Source organism: Elephantulus edwardii, unplaced genomic scaffold (assembly GCF_000299155.1).
Source record: "Elephantulus edwardii isolate Elephantulus edwardi_28Jun2011 unplaced genomic scaffold, EleEdw1.0 scaffold00200, whole genome shotgun sequence".
Taxonomy (NCBI): Eukaryota; Metazoa; Chordata; class Mammalia; order Macroscelidea; family Macroscelididae; genus Elephantulus; species Elephantulus edwardii.
Window position 1 is genome coordinate 88,348 of NW_006399950.1, and position 14,070 is coordinate 102,417.

General features: G+C 39.5%; 1 protein-coding gene and 1 pseudogene across 2 annotated transcripts in view; one reads left to right on the forward strand and one right to left on the reverse strand.

The window, feature by feature from the left end:
• GRM7 (glutamate receptor, metabotropic 7) overlaps positions 1 to 14,070 on the reverse strand; it is a 730,124-nt gene that overhangs the window by 66,816 nt on the left and 649,238 nt on the right. The window lies entirely within an intron of this gene.
• The window catches only part of LOC102846457, a 45,311-nt pseudogene continuing 32,493 nt past the window's right edge, over positions 1,253 to 14,070 (forward strand).

Here is a 14,070-nt window from a genome sequence, read left to right on the forward strand (position 1 = left end):
ATATATTTTTATGTGTGTGTGTGTGTGTATAAACTGTCAGCAAAGGGAAACTCAAATATATTCCACTAAAACTATGGATAGGAAAATATTAAGACTGCACCCTGTCAAGGCAGAAAATTTACAATGTCTGGCAAAGGAGGTAGTCATGTCAAGTCTGTCTCCCTGGTTACACTGTGTGAACTATAGTGCATTAATGCTCTAAGTCCTGGGAGAAGAAAGAAAGTGGAGGGCAGAAGGCAACCTCTCTGAAGAGGCTGCATTAGCAATGAAGGCATCAACTCACTGAGGAGAGATGAGCAAGGGCTTAAGGGAGGTTATTACTCATGTTGAAACCTGGAGGAAGAGCTTTTTACTTTTGGCCAAGAGCTCAGCAAAGGTCCTAAGACAGAAATCCACCAAATTGTTTGAGCACCCCAAAATCCTATCATGATGTTGATATAGTATCACAGATCCTATGTCCTGAACTTGGTCTCTGCTTCTGGAAAGTCTTAAAAAACAATTAGCTATGTGATCAATATGGATTTTCTCAAAGAGCATTCTGTATTTTGACAATGTGGACATTTTTGTCATCTTACAATCTCTGTGACATCAGTGGCTGGGGTTTGATTATTTGACCCACACTATGAGCTTCAGTAGACTCTCGTTTAAGTCAATCAGGACCTAGTGGACAGGCCTTTGTGTTGAAAAGTCAGTTAGGCCCTAACTAAGTCTCCAGTTTGGAGGCTCATGTGTGAAGCAGTTGTAATCTGGAGGCTAGGTTCTCTTGATTTAGTTGAAAGTTGGGTGTAAATGGTTTGCTCGTTTTTTATTTTGTTCACAATCATTTGTGAACTGATTGGTGGCCTGGATCTATTTAACAAACACTTATAGGCTGGAAACCTCTTGTTTAAGTCAATCAGGACCTGGTGGGTGGGCTTTTGTTAATTGTTTTTGAGAAGAATATTGAGCGAAGTGGTACAGCACTGGTCTGTCAGTTTACTGTACTAAGATAACTTGAGGTTGCTGAGATACTGAATGCTGTGGCACTGGGGTGACAAATGCCTTAATGGTTTCTCACGGAGACAGGGTTTGGCAGAGCTCTCAGGTTAAGAGGAGCTTGGAAGCAGGATTGGCATTCATTTCCAAAACAACAGGCCTTTGGAAACTGTATGAACATTAGAGGAATGATAATTGCAGAACAGGTTTCAGATCTTTTGTTCATAAGGTTGCTACGAGCTGTATTCAACTCAATGGCATTTACTAACTTAACAACATGAGCTTCAGTAATAGGCTCATCAGTCAGGTTCGTTCCTGGTCAAATGGATCCCTACAGAAGTCATTGGAGGCTGGACAGAAAGCCACTGAGGAGTCTGCACAGGCTTCAACTCAGATTAGAGCTGTGGGGGCAGCATCTGTTTTACCTATTCTTAAAGAGTGAGACCACAGCTGCAAGGGGATTAGGTCTACAGACACACCATACTGAAAATTTCCTGGACTCAGCTCTGAAATCCTTCTTCTACCAGATTCCTTCCAGACCCGAAGTCAAGTACCCTTTACTGAGCAAATGCCCTGTGCTCAAAGTCTACTCAAATGCCCCTCTCCATCTTCATCGTCCATCGCTGCTGTTCCCAACTCTTCTCCATTGCCCAGTCCTTGTTATGAGCAACTGGATTCAAAGGACTTAAGTAGGGGAACCACTTGTCCCCTTTGGATGTGGGCTTCTTATTTACACCACTTCGCCTCACATCTTCATTATTACAAGCATTACACCTTCACTTTTAAAAGTGCGACAGTTTAGAGGGTAAATCATGTGATTTTCACACAAAAAGACCCAATGATATTCAGAACAAGCTAGCAGCACTCATGGACTTAGTGCTCAAGCTTTGATCAGTCCACAAGCCTGGGCATAGTCCTTTGAGAAGCCAATTATGTTCTAACTTTATTTTTTAAAAATTGGTTTAAATTTTCAACTGAGAAATTGTCCATTCCCAATGTGATGTGAGGTAGGATAGGCAGATTTCTCATCCCACACAGGGCCAACAAGTTGTATGCCAGACAGTATGTACTGGCTAGGACAGAAAGTAAGTCATTCCTCACAGTGGTCCTTCTGCCAGAATTTCCATCTTAGAGTTTGCCATATGACCACTGTCAGTCCCGCAAGTCACAGGAAAAACAGCTGCCATCAAGTCAGTTCCATATTGGAAACTCCGTCTTTCACAGCACAGCTATACTTCGTACGCCTTCCGATTGCTGAATTTTCAGAATAGAATCTGCCTTCCTTCAGAGGTGTCTCTGGATGGAGTCAAATACCAGCCTTTGCATTAACAACCAAAAGTTAGCCATATATACCACCCAGGGACACAATCCCCAGCCCCAGCCCAAATCAGACACAATTGCAAATGTGTTGAGGGAAGCAGCTCTTTAGATCAAATGTCCTTTGAAACTCCCCTCTGTGAGTGAAACCAGTGATTTTTCTCATGCAGCCAGAACTGTGGCTTCTTTCCAGAGACCTAATGAGATGTATGTAAATAACCCTCCCCGCCTGCCTGCTCTCTCAGCCACCAGCCTCCTCAATTATAGAACAGGAGCTTTGCCAATTCCTTCGAATTCTAGAAATTTACCCCTCAGGTCCAGCAAAACAGACATTAAGCAGCCTATAAATAATCGTATATTATGCCCACATTTCTGCAATAACAGGGAGGCTGATGCTATGCACAAACACACTTGCAGTTTATAGACAACTCTGATAAATGCTGAAGGATGATTGTTGTGTGATACATTGGAAGGTAAAGAAGCTTTTTAATTTTTTTTTTTTCAGGAAAACCAAACAATATCCCACCCTGTTCCATGCCACACTATGGGCATAATTCCTTTCTCAGCATATGACTCACAGCTAAGCTTCTTTTTCTCGGATACTAAGGCTAAACTCTGGAGGCCCACTGGTAAGAAGCTGTGTTGTAGTTCTAAATGTATGCAGTTCAAAACTATAAATTGCTCCACAGGAGAACAACGGGCAATCTCTTCCCCTTAAACGTACTGCTTCTGAAAACCCACTGGAGGATCAGTTATTGGTAAGTTCCAACTGCAACTCAAAGGCACACAAGCACAGCACAAAACTAAGCTCAAGGGAATTGCGAGAAACTCATCTGAACTGGGGCCTAACCTGCGCGAACACTTTGTGTGATATTTAGGCTTCCTGTGCCATAGAAGAAGCCACCTTCTTTTTTCTCAGAGTTCTAAAAATGGGAACTATATACAGCCAGAGTCAGGGAGGCAGGCAGGGAGGCAAGAGTAGAATGAGTCCTCATGAATTTTCATCAGAATCTTGCAGTGCTTTAAGGACTGTGTGGTTTAAGAAACAAAGCAAAACACAAACCATGCAGACAAATACTGCTGTGACTTTGCCTTTCCTCAATGAAGCCTTAGAAAAGCATTCTCTGCTTTTACTCTACAGAAGAAATGAACATCACTCTCCACAGACAGTATTATAGTGATTAGCCAAAATGATAAGAACAAATTCTATACTTCATCTTAACCAAAAGGATAATAAGAAATAAATAGTAATTAATGATTGTACATATCTGAAATGGAATTCTGTCCAAAGCTCTAACATGTGGCAAGGAGGATTCCTTCTGCAGGGTGAAACACACTTTTTGTACTAAAATAAATAATTCTTTTGAAATCTCCTTATGACCTGATGGAAAGAACTGTCCTCTTTCAGCAGAAGAACTAATGGCCTTTGACATACAACATCTCACTTAATCTTTGCACAACCTGGTGAGATAAGCAGATAACAATTGTTTTAACCAGAGTTCACTTAAGGAGGATGAAATCCAGAATCATCGTTCTTGATGACCATACAGTGAAGGACCAGCAGGACCGGACTTTATACTTGGGAGCATCTTTACATGTTTGTGAGTTGCTGTTACACCAATTTTTCACTTTCCAGGCTGCAATGTTTACAGGAGCAGTTCTCCTTGCTTTTGCCATGAAGTCAGGAAGGGGATTCAACCTTTCTGTTAGCAGCTATGTACTTAATGATTGTATACCCAGGGTTCCCTAGCTCAAGCTTGAAGTTATTGGCTTCAAAGTATCATGAAATCATTTGCAAATGACTGTATTTTCCTGTATCCTGGTGGCAAGAAGCTGTGCTGCAACTCTCAAGGCACACGATGGAGGCCACTGGCTGCTCTGTGGGGAAGGATGAACAATCTCCTCCCATGTGACTAACTGACTCTGAAAACTCTTCTGAAGGTTACCTAGGGATTGGTTCCAACTCTACCATCCACAACAACAACAAGATGAAAGACAGTTAGTTTCCTTTTACTAAATGAGCTGAATCTGTAGAAAGGCATTCACATAAAAATAACATAGGAAGGTACACAAAACCCAACTAACTCATCCTGTAAATAAGTCCTCATATTTTCTTTCTATTTGATGCCTAGATAAAGATGTACTATAATTATTATTAAAATAACAATCTTTAATCACTACTATGAAGTTAACAATTATTACAGAAATCATATTGGTTTGAAACATCTTGGGTTGTTAAAATATCCACTTCTATTACTCTATTTTATATTTTTTTTAAAATAGTAGTAGAAATCCATTTGTGTGGAAAATTACGAAGATCTCATTATCTGAAAAGAGGAAGTTTTTGTGTTAAACAATGAAATTCAGTGAGCAATCCATTTTTTTAACCTAATTGTAGCTCATTTCTCCCTAAAAATAAAACCCCAAAACCCAAGACCAAGCATTAAAACAAACAAAAAAAAACCTAACCCCAATCAATTATACTTAAAATATGCTGGTATAAAAATAGCCCAGATTAAATGCTAAAAAAGAGGGATGGGGAAGTGATATTGTAGTATCTGTATTCCCACTATATTAATATACCTGCTACTGTTAATCACATCAAAACAAGCAAAATATGGCAAAATTTTGTAATTTTTGGAAAATTTTTCTAAAAATATCTGCTTCACTAACTAGCTGAATGAAGCTTATGGTAACTTGTAGAGAATTTTAATTTTACTCGGGGAAATAATTTTCTTTATAGAGATGGTTTGGCACTATCAGGGAGACACACAACAATAAGTAAATAAAAAAACCTAACTACTGTCATCAAGTCGATTCTAAGCCTTTAGTGTCCCTTTAGGACAGAATGGACCTGCCCCATAGGATCCTTAAGCCTACATAAGCCTCATGGTTTATAAAAGACACCTTTCTCCTGTGTTCCTTACAGTTGGAAACCTAGTTCTTTACCTGCTGCCTTCAACTTACTGACATGGAGTCAAAATTGGTTTATAGCTGATCCTCTAGTGGATTTCTGAGGCTGTTTAACACATGGGAGGAGTTACTGGTGGATTCAAACCTTGTTAGGATACCAGCTCAGTTACCCACAAACCACGCCACCAGAGTTCCCCAAATAAGAATTATCCTATGTAAAACAATATTTAGCTTGTTCCATTAACTAAAGGTACAGGCTATTCTGTCTTTGTATTTTAGAGGACCCTGATCTTCCAAAAGTCTTACTTAATTTGGTTGTATCTAGTGGTCTAGGAGAAGGTAATTATGCTCGGAAAAGTAGAGAGTCAACAAAAGAGAAGAAGATCCTCAATAAGACGGTTTGAACAATGGACTTAAGTACAATAGAGATGGTGAGAATGGTGTAGGATGAGAAAAGGTTTCATGCAGTAGCACATGGAGTTGCTATGACACAGCAGTTAGCAGCAACAACTAAGAACATTATCTTGCAATGAAAGACACTTCATATTAAGCTTGAGTATGCTGACTTGGAAGATTGCTATATTGACAAGGAGAAATCCTCCACTTTTACTATTATGAAGGATCAGTTTTGTCTCACTATTCCCTGTCTCCAAGACTGAAGTCTTTCTTTCTCCTGACTATTAAATATTTTTCTCCCTTTCTGCCCAAAATTCCGTTTCCTGCAAAACTAATTTTCCTATTAAAATAATGCAAATACAGAAAACCACACAGAGTTTCTAATTTTTAGTAAATAACCATATTAAGAAAAACGGTAAAATACTGTCTCTTCTATCTTCTTCAAAATGTCCTTTATGAATTTCACAGATAATGAAGTTATTGTTGTTGTTTGCTGTTGAGTCAGAATCAACCCATAGCTGACCCTCCAGGCAGATTTCAAAGGCAATAAAATACTTACAGGAGGAAACTGCCCATCTTTCTCCTGCAGAGCAGCTGGTGGATTTGAGCTGTATGCCTTTTAGATTGCAGTTAAGCTGCTTAACAATAGGCTATGAGTGGTTTCATTTAAAAGCAGAAAGAAATATATATACACGACTCTGGAAAGTCACTGACACTCAAATAAATTGTGTACTTGCTAGTTTAATCTCTGAATAATTAGAACATTATAATAAAAGGACAGTTAAAAGAATTGGCTGACACAAAAGAATTTCATGAAACAACATATGATCAAGAGGCAATGGTGATGGAGGAAGTTAAAGCTCCTCTGAAGAAACTGGTAAGATATAAGGACCCAGGAATTAATGGAATGGATATCCTCAGCAAATTGCACCAAGAAATCTGGAGGACAACTACCTGGCCAACTAACTGGAAGAGATTCCATTCCATATCTGTCCCCATTCCAAAAAAAGGTGACCCAACAAAATTAGCGAACAATAACACTGGAAATTATTGAGCAATATCACTGATATCACTAGAAAAATCCTGCAGAAGATTATTTAAAAAAAACCACACAAAAACCAAGTGAAACAGTAAATTGACAGAGAACTTCTAGCAATATAGGACGGGTTTAGAAGAGGTGGTGGCAACAAAGACATTATTTCCAATGTCAGGTGGATATTGACAGAAAGCAAAGAGTACCAGAAGAGAGTCTATGTGTGTTTATTTGACTATAGAAAGGCATTTGACTATGTGGATCACAAGTAACTTTGTCTAATCTTAAGAAGGGAAATCCCAAAGCACTTAATGGTGCTTATGTAAAATCTACACTTGGACAAGGAAGCAGTCATCAGGACAGAGCAAGAAAATACTGCACAGTTCAAAATGAGGAAAGAGTGCATTAGGGATGCATTCTGTCTCCATACCTTTTCAATCTGTGTGTGAAACGTATAATCTGAAGACTGGACTTTATGATAAGGAATACAGTATCATGACTGGAGGAAGACTCATCAACAACCTGTGTTATGTAGTTGATGCAACCTTGTTTGCAGAAATTGAAACCTGAGGCATTTGCTAAAGAAGGTCAAAGACCATAATCTGAAATATGGACTAAAGCTCAACATCAAGAAAATAAAGATTCTTACCATGCCATGGGGCCAATTGGCAGCACAATGACAGACAGAGAAGAGACTGAGATTGTTAACGTTTTTTTTTTTGTTTTTTTTTGCCAGCTAGTATTCACAATCAATATTCTTGGCACCAGCAACCAAGAAATGAAAAGATGAATTGCTCTGGGGATGTCTGCTGTCAGGGACCTCTCCAAAGTGCCAAAGAGTAATGAGGTCAGTATGGAGACTAAGATGCATCTGATTCAGGCCATGATCTTCACAATTACTTGGTATGCAGTAGATTTCGGACAATGTCTAGGGCTGACAGAAGAATCGATGCCTTTAAGTTGTGGTGCTAGAGAAGAATATTGAACATACCATGGACTGTCAAGAGAACAAACAGGTTCATTATGGAAAAGGTAAAACCAGGCTGCTTCTGAGAGGCAAAGATTTTTAACCTTCATCTGACATATGTGGCTCATGTTTCAACAGGAACCAGTCCTTGGAGAGGAACCTCATTCTTGCAAGGTTGGAGGGACAGTGCAAGAGAGGAAGGCCTTGGATGAAAGGGAATGGCACAGTAACTGGGTTAATGGGAATAGGTGTTTTGGAAACAATGAGACTGGCTCAGTATAGAGCAGAGTTCAGAGCTATTGTACCTAGGGTCTCTATGAGTTGCGGGTGACTCAACACATTAACGACAACAATGACCATAAATCAACAAAAGGCAAATAACTCCAAGTTCATGGAAATTCTGTATGGGCAGGACTAAATAAAAGAAAATTAATTCATACAATGTTAAAAATGGAAATGAGTAAAATAAGTAAACTTAGATATAGATCTGTCTCCACTTGTTATCTTCAAAGCCATTGCTTTCTTGCTAAATCTCATCTTCTTATATAGTAAGATCATCGACTCAAGCTAAATAAACCCATTCCCACCCTCTACCTTATTATGTAGTATTGCTGTTCAATCTAACTCCATAATATGTCTTGAACCTGTATACTTTCCTCTGTCTTAACTGTCCTTATCGCTTCTCCCTCAGATGACTCTTAAGTACTAGCCATGTTACTCTGATCCCTTCTATACTCCAAGAGAGTTATTTGATGAAAAGAAAATTACCAGAAATTATATCAGTCCTAGGGTTAAAGCTCTTCACTGGCTTTTCCTTACATTTTCAATGAATTCTAAACTCCTCAACATCATCAATCAGAAGCAGCCAAGAAATGAAAAGACATGTTACATTGCGCCAATATTCTGTCAAGGATCTCTCCAAAGTGTTAAAGAGCAAGGATGTCAATTTAAAGACTTATGTGTGTGTGTGTGCAAACCATAGTGTTTTCAACTGTTTTATACTTATCTGAAAGTTGGACAGTGAATAAGACCAAAGAAGACTTAATGCCTTTTAAGTGTGAGGTTGGAGAAAGGCAGTGAATATATGATGGACTGTCAAAATAACCCAAACAAACAAAAACACAAAAAGCAAATAAATCAGTTTTGGAGAAAGTGCAACCAGAGTCCTGCTTAGAGGCAAGGATAGTGAAAGTTTATACCACATACTTTGGGTATGCTAGCAGGAGGTGCCAGTTCTTGGGAAAAGACAGCATACTGGGAAAGAAAGAGGACTAATGAAAGGAAAGGTGATGTTAATAAGATGGATTAAAATAAGTTTTCATAATGAGCTTGGGCATGGCGGAGCTCATGAGGATGGTGAAAGGTAGCACAAGGCTTTAGTCTGCCATTCATAGAGTTGCTATGATCTGTATTGCTTCTTCACCCAGTTTTTCTGCTGCAGCTCTGACCTAATGGCAAGAGGCTGTGCTGCAAACCCAAAGGCATGTGATTCAAATCCACCAGCTTCTAAGGGAAAAGGATGTACAATCTCCTTCCTCGCATTTACAGCCCCTTAAAACCCACGGGAGGGTCAGCTATAAGCCAGTTCCAACTCGACAGCACACAATAACCACAACATATCCCTGTAGTCTAATCTTTCTTCAGTTTATCAACAATTCTCTTTCATTGTTAAGTTATTGAACAAGGGGTTCCAGATGGATATACTGTGTTATTTTTGTCAAGACTAGCTAGAATGGAGAAATCAGAAGAAAAAAGATGTAAGCATTTGTGTCCACACCTCCTAAATGCAAGAACCTGGTAAGACACTAACAGGTAGGAAGCCATAGACAGGTAAAACCAAATAAAAAACAAAGGAGTTGCAGCTGAATTTGTTTAAATTCATGTTGGTCTCATGTGTGTCGGTGAAGAAATGTGCTCCACACGATTTTCAATGTTTGTGCACTTTCAAAATTAGGTCATTAGGCTTCTCTTTTGAGACACTTCTGGGTGAATTCAACCACAAAGTGGCAAGAAGCTGTGCTACAATCCCGAAGATGCATGGTTTGAGGCCACCACCTGCCCTGCGGGAGAAGGATGGGTAATCTCCTCCTGTGTGATTAACTGCCTCTGAAAAGGTGCTTAAGGTCCAGCTATGGGTAGGTTCTGACTCTATGGCACACAACAACAACAAGAACAATAAAATTAAATGCTTAACCATTTGTACTTCTAGGGACTAAGCTCTAGCCAGGCAAGGATCTTGTCTATTGTAAGTATTGGGAAAAAGAAGAGGGTTTCCAGGCTAGTGCATCTGAGATGTCTCCACTCACCTCATCACACTCACGTGGATCCTTCTTATTTATTCATCCATCTTTCCATCCAAAGTAGTCACTGAATACTCACTATGAGATGACAGGGTGGAGTGACCCAGAAACATGCAAATGGAGAACACGTTGGCTGTTGATAGCTTATTTTTAACAGCTAGAAGATAGAATACTTAATAAGCAGGGTAAACAGTGGCTTGCTTGTGCTTACTAATTTGTAGCAAACAGTCTCATTCCTGTTTGAGTTATTGGGCAAAGGAGTTCATGTGAGTGTGTTGTGTCAAGGTTCAAACTGTTCACTACAGATTGGTAAACACAAACATGCTCATGCTTACCTTGTTTATTTGGTAGGCTAACACTGCTAAAAGCACCTACTTGTCAAATACTATTGGGACACAGGCCTTTTCCTGGCCTAGCCTTTGCCTTTAAGCTTTAGAAGTTCAGTCTTAGAAGGCTCCTTGAGGAAAAGGGGCCAATAATGAATAAGAGGTTTGGGACTCTGGAGTGCAGATATACAAACTTTGAATGGTAGTGCCTATACTTAGAAACATCTATTCTAATAATAAAATTGCCTTCTTTAGAGTAAGAGAGTCTTTTTTTGATGATGAAAGGGTTTTCTTTCCAGAAAAATTCATTAAAGATTCAGATTTTATCCTGACACTTATGATAACTGCATACACATAAACATACTACTCCTTCAGAAACATTTATCATGAAACAGATGGAAACCTGTGGCCTGGTTCTGGTAAGCACAAAAAAATTACAACTTTGGAGCCCGAAGTTCTTAATAACACCAATTGGACCCATCAGGCAGTTAGATGTTGAATCTGACAGCATTGATTGTAGCCTGATGCCTTGAAAAATATACATGGCCCACCCAAGCAAACATACTAGAAGCAGCAACAGTATGCAGTTGGGAGCAAGGATTCTGTGTTGACATAAAGAATTTTCTTTTTGTGTTTACATGGGAACCTGTTAATTAGATTTATGTTCAAAATCAAGAGATGAAAACAAGAGTTCTGATATTCTGATGAATCCTTAAACATAATTATGAAGGCTGAGGAAAAAAGAGACCTTCTAATTTACAAGAACTAACTAGCTGTTTCCCAGCAACAACACAATGAAATAGCTTATTTATGCAAGTTTTGGCTGCCAGAAATTCTTTCTCAACCTACTCCTGAATAGCAGGAGGCTGTGGACACTGAAAAGGAAATTGGGGTCAAACTGAGGAAGATTACCACGTACAGAGGCTAAACGTGAAGGCTAATAGAGCAGTCAAAAACAGGTCCTCATTTTCAATTCTCCTTCCTAGAATCACACAGAAAGAGCTGTGTTATCCAACACTGCATTTTGGGAGTGAAGTTAAAATTTTACGTCTTATAACTGATTCTGCGCCTAGCTGAAACTGGCATGCCAATTGAATTATGGGTTCTAGGAATATGGGGGAATGCAGACCTTTAATTTTTACTTCATTTTTTATGGCGGTCCTTTGGAAGTGGCAACAGAGAATCCAACTTCTTTGCAGTTAACTTTCCATTGTCTTTTAGTCCATCTACCCGAGTTTAGGAAGTTACAAAGAACAGGAAGAATTCCGTGGCTGTTGGGGCAAGGTCTTATCTAATGTTATGCAGGAGTCATTGCAGAGTAAGCATTAGAATTGTCATCTTTTCTTCCTGCATTCTACTCCTCAATAAGGTACCTCATGTGCAGAGGCCACTAACACTGGCACTTTCAGACTAAGGAGGACCAGGTAGAAAGGGAAATTTGTTTACAAAATAAGTCAGATGTTACGAATAAGAAACATATGAAATACAGATCAAAACAACAATAAGCTTTGTAAACTTTCACTCAAGTTGGAAAAAAAATTAAAAACAAAACAAAACAAATTTACTATGGATCAGTGTAGTCTGATTCACAACCCGTCCTGGGAATAGAATGGAACCAGCAACATTTCATTCTGTGGTACACAGGGTCCCCACAAGTGGTGGCCATGTCAACTACGGGTAGCAACAGCAGCACTATGCAAAATCCATTTTAGGGGCAAATGGGAAGAGAGCTAGAAGTGAGGAAGGCACAGCCTTAAGAACCTGGATCCACATTATCTTTCATCATCCACTTCCCTTCTGAATCCACACGATCAACAGGGCTCCTGCCAATGAGAATGCAGCTGTGTCAGGTTGCCTAAGAACGCCAGGCAAAGGGGTAGTCCTTGGCCAGCAAGGAGCAAGTGTTTCTCCCCTCAGGACCTGATTGGAATGGAATGATAATTTTTGGTTTTGTTTCGGTGAAGTTCTTTTTTTGGGGGTGGGTGGTGGGTGGTGGGTGGTGGTGGTGTCAAGGGGAAGGAGATGAAAATCAGTAACACGTTTCTTATAAATAAGGATATTTACATAGAAGCATTTGGATTCTGAAATGTGTAAGCTGATTTACATTAACATTTGATTACATTAATTTGATTTAATTAACAATTAGTTGTGGGCTGGAAGCCTCTTGTTTAATCAATCAGTCAGGACCCAGTCGGTGGGTCTTTGTGATTAAAAACTGGTTGAGTCCATCCCAAGACTTGGTGTGAAGACTGAGTTGCTATTAGAAATATAAACTAAAACGGCAGTTTGTTATGTTTGGGGAGAGCATTGTTCTAATTGGTGCAGCACTTGTCTGACAGTTTGAGAAAACTTGTGGGATGCTGTAAACACTGAAAGTTGTCTCCTGGTGTATCTAATGCCATAAGAGTTGTCCATGTGGAAAGATTATATTAGAAAGGATTGGCCATCCACTTCTTAAATAACAGGTCTCTGAAAATCCTGTGAAAATGTTGACTGTCACAATAGGCTCTAGTGTGTCAGGAAGTGTGAAGATGGCACAGGACAGCACAGGGTTCAGACCCACTGTTCTCAAGGTCGCTGTGGTTGTACCCAGCTCAATGGCATCTAACAACAACAATCAACAACGATAATTGTAAGATTTCCAGAAATGACAAACCTAAAAATCTATCCATAAGAACAGTGAATCTTTTATTTGAAAACATCAAGATCATGGTTTCATACTATCTTTTGACAAATTATCATTCTTAGGCCTACACATGTAATGATTATAAAATGAGGCCTGGTGGAAAAAAAAATACAGGTGGGGAAGGTAGAAAAATATTTTCAGAGCGTTGACTTTGACTCATTATAGAAATGAGCTCTCTTAGCCATCAAACCACCAATTCCTACTTTCCTGAAAAAAAAAAGACTTTAAAGGTGCCCAGAGAAAGACAAATAGGAGTACTTCCTCTCCCCTTGATCTGACATGGAAGCCCCACTCTATCTGCCATACTTAAGTCCTTGAGGTGTCTGAAGAATAAAATAAAACTATTTGGATAGAGGAAAAGAATAAAGGGGGGAAAAAGAGCCATTCCTCAATTTCCATGCCATTTAATATTCTGGGAATTTGTTTGGAAGAGAATTTATTTATTTAGATAACTTGGCAGAAGGAATAAAGAAAACTCATGTCATTCTCTGACATAATAGATGTCAAATGGCAACCAAGAGATAATGGAAAGATTAGATCTGTAATATTAAGATTGTTTCTGCAAATTCTATTACTGGCAAGCCTGTAGTCATAGAAACCTGTTCATGTTTCATCTCTGTTATTTTTGTGTGCTCTATGGTATCTCAGCCATCATGCATACTTAATTATATTTCAGGATGTTAAGGGCCATAATTGATAAAAATGGAATCTGTATTCCCTTTTCTAAAAGAATAGCATGGTCCTCCCACTGCTGCGGCCCATCTTGCCCCTGCTGCGGCCCATCCTCTTGCCAGAATCATCCTGCTACCAGAACCCTGCTGGGAGAAGGCGTGGAGATGATTTTCCATGTTACCACCCCCATCACGCCCATGTCCATGTGCCAAGAGTACCAATATCACAGGAGAGTGAAGAGGGAATGGTAAGACAGAGGGTTTAAGAGGTCTTAGCTATCCAGCCGGAGGGGATGAGAGATGCCAGAGGAACAAGGAAAGGGAATTGAGCTGCATACTGGCAGAGACAGAAGAGGAGGAGAAGACCAAAACGGATGTCAGAAGAGACTCTGAAAATTGCACTGGAGTACAGAGAAGCCAAAGCAGAACGAAGAATTCGAGATACTAAAGAGTTAAATAGAAGACTTCAAAAGGCAGCACGGGATG